The sequence below is a fragment of the Cetorhinus maximus genome, chromosome 8, assembly GCF_964194155.1.
Source record: "Cetorhinus maximus chromosome 8, sCetMax3.hap1.1, whole genome shotgun sequence".
In the NCBI taxonomy this organism is placed as follows: Eukaryota; Metazoa; Chordata; class Chondrichthyes; order Lamniformes; family Cetorhinidae; genus Cetorhinus; species Cetorhinus maximus.
The window spans coordinates 107,631,853-107,635,461 of record NC_135886.1 but is presented as its reverse complement, the minus strand read 5'-3'; positions in this window follow the sequence as shown (position 1 = coordinate 107,635,461).

The following is a 3,609-nucleotide window of genomic DNA, read 5'->3' as shown; positions in this document are numbered from 1 at the left end:
CTGGTTGAGTCTCAGAGCGTGTCAGTTTCTTTGTGGTTTTGTATAATTGTGTTACGGAAACTACACAGCTTTCCAACTGCATTAATACAGGCAAATGATAAAGTAACTCTTGCTACACATTAACAACATTTTTCGGTCCCCCTGGGAACTCCCTCACGGTTTGAACAACACAACACTGGTTGATATGATATTGAGTGATTCAGACTGGGAAAGTCCCAGGATTAATTTTCAGTTTCTACTTAGTTAATCTGATATCAGTTGGTGTGCCATAGTTAGCCTCGGAACCCTAGAATGTGAAGAGAAAAAAAAATCAATCAGTATTCCTGTTCCCTACCTAGTGCCCCTGGTGTGAAATGTAGATATGTGAATGTCAGGTGAAGGAAAGATCAGATTCAGCTGAGAGACTACCCTATGTGAATAACCTTTTGACACTTGCTAATTAGGCCCTTGCAGAAAGAATGGCTTGTTGGTTGAAAGGCCCCATTGGACCTATGCCCTAACAAAAATCATCAGTAGCAAGAAATGTGAAAAAAAAGATGGGGATGGGATGGAAAAACATGTTTCAGTGGTTTAGGAAAGATGACAATGCCTTGGAAGAGTGCAGAGGAGATTTACTAGAATGGTACCAGGGATAAAAGACTTCAGTTCTGTGGGGTGACCAGAGAACTGACATTATTCTTAGAGCAGAGAAGTCTTGATAGCAGGGTTAGGGAAAGTCATGAAGGGTTTGGTTAGAGTCAATAAGGAAAATCTTTGCAGTGATAGAAGGGTAGGTACCAGAAGACACAGATTTAAGGTGATTGACAAAAGAACCAGTGATGTGAGGAAAATAATTACACAGCTAGTTATGATCAGGAAGGTACAGCCTGAAAGGGTGGTGGAAGAATATTCAAAATTAACTTTCAAGAGATAATGGGATAAATATTTGAGTAAGGGGAAGCAGTGGGGGAGTGGGACTATTGGATGGCACTGGCAATACTGACCAATTTCTGTGCTGTATCATTCTATGATTCTAGGAGTGGCACTGCCGCACATCAAAGGGGTTGAGGATTGTGCTTACAAATATCTGAAGTGTGAACTCTGATTGCAGTTAGTGATTCAGGGCAGAAGCTAGACAATATTTTTCAGAGGAGGCGATTGGAATAAAGAAGAACAACCTGTGACCCTGAACTCATTTTCTAGCTGACACAATGAACGAGAAACAATGTGGGATCAACTGAAATGAAGAGGAGATGATGGAGTTTCTGTTACTGCTCTGCTTAGTACTTGATCTGAACCAAGATGGATGAGGGGAGACTCAGAGCTGGCTGGTCTTATCACAACTTGTTAGTGAGCCACATGACCTTTGGGTGTGAAACAAGACACCTTTTCAACAGGATTGGTGCCTCAAAGATGGGAGGGTCATTTACAGAGCAATAAAAATAACTTGTGTTCCCTATCTTAATCCAAACCAGATTGAGGGTGTTAAAGAACTTACTGTGATGGCAAACTGGCTGACACCATGGCACTGACCTTTAACTTCATTTATCCATGTTGATGTCAAACACTTAAGTAAAAAAAAGCAGTCACATGCTCCCATGCTTTAATGTATCAAACCATGTATTCATGATTTGCATAGCATCCTTTGTTTCGGCTTCCTCACTTGGGTTATTATTACTATTATTTTGGAAAAATTATACATTTTTCTCCTGTGATTTATATTTGGTAATCTGGTTCAGAAAAGCCACTCAGATTGTTGCATAAGCCTCATCTGTGGGTTGATAAAGCATAAAAATGCATTGGGATTTATCTAGTGAAATGGAACAATTCAAACTATTTAGACACCGTCCCCCTTCCCCACTCATTTCCCTCTCCAGTTTTATTGAGGCGAAGCCTTTAACATCTTTTATCCTCCTGTGTCTTCAAACACTTTGAATGGTGTTACGACTGGTTCCTGGGCGAGGTCCCCCAATTTGTTATGATCCCGGACAAGCGCTTAATTTGTTACGACTGGTCTTTGGGTGAGCTCCCCTAACTTGTTATGATCCTGGATGAGATACCCCAAATTGTTAACTTCCCAAATGGGACCCCAAAGCTTCCGGGTGAGGATGAATGAGCTGGCTCCCCTTTATTCAACCCCCGCGGTTGGTCACAGGAAGGTTTATTTTAAAAGGGATCCCCTCCCTCATGGTACCTTTTCCCAGTCTAATTGTATTTATGTTTAGACGGAGCCAATTTAACCAGGCTTTCTTGAACCAAAGAAAGAGTAAGTTTATTAGTTACTGAATCCCTGAGAAAAAATAATAAAAATGCAATGCATACACATCAGAAATGAGAAGTTGAGTCCAAAATAAAAGTTAAAAATGATACACAAATCAGTCTTTGGCTTGCCCGTGAGGAGTAAATGGTGAAATGTTGCAGCCATTAAGTTGGGTGATTCTGGTAGAGTTGACTTTGGCAGTTGAGCAGTTGATTTGGAGACACTTGGCTCTGCAGGTTAGCTGAAGGAGTTGGCCTGTTTCCTTTTTGACTGGCTTTGCTGACTGCCTCCAGCCAGAGAGAGAGAGAGAGAGAGAGATAGACTTTTACCTGCAAGTGGCAGGGATGTCTGGTTAATGTTCTTCTGCTGTGACTGTCACATCACACACTAGCACACCAGAACTAGAACAAACAGATCAGGTTTGCAGCTGGCTTTTTAACCCATTCCCTTATGTATTCTGGAAGGAAAAAAAACAAACATGTCTTTCACCCAGAATCTACTTCCTTTCAACTCAGACCATTTCCACATTCTGAGGTAGAACTCAACAGGAGATGGTTTCTGCTGAGATGTGGTAATCAGTCTCCATTGTCTACGCAGTCACAGGAGATTAAAGTTCAGTCCTTTGCATTGCACCTCTCCCTTTCAAGTGCCTCTGTCTGAAGTAGGCCTTGACACCTTTTTTAGGTGCTATATTCCATGTTCTGGACTTTTTGATCAAGTATAATCCACATAGGAATTTTCCAGAAAGTCTTTGCTTTACATTCTCAGGCAGCTTTTACTTGTATATACTTTTTAAAGAACACATCTTCCTCAAAAAGTCAATATTCCCATGAGTAATTCGGGCTGTGATCTGCTGTCATGACAATGGATGTGAGACATGGACCATATGGAAGGAGCAGACCAACTTGCTAAATAGTTTTGGGAGAATGGAAAGGATCTGCTAGACAGAAGAAAATAACAACTGATGAAGTTCTATGGAGAGTGAATGAACAAAGAACTTTGTTGAACATAACTAGAGAAAGGCAGATAAACTGAGTAGGACACACTTTAATAGGAAACCGATTTGTAAAAGATGTTATGGAGGGAAGATTTCAAGGCAAAAGGGAGAGGAAGAGAGAATAGCAATGCTGGATGGCTTGAGAATTAAAGAAAGTTATTGGAAAAGGAAAAGAAAGGCACAGGTTAGAGGGATATACATAAGGGAATGGGTTAAAAAGCCAGCTGCAAACCTGATCTGTTTGTTCTAGTTCTGGAAAAACTAGTATGAGTCAAGGACCTGCCTTTGGGCAGAGCACACATGATGATGATAATCCTCTGGTACCTTAACTAGGTAGTCACTCTTGTCTGAACACAGTGCCTCTGTATTCTTT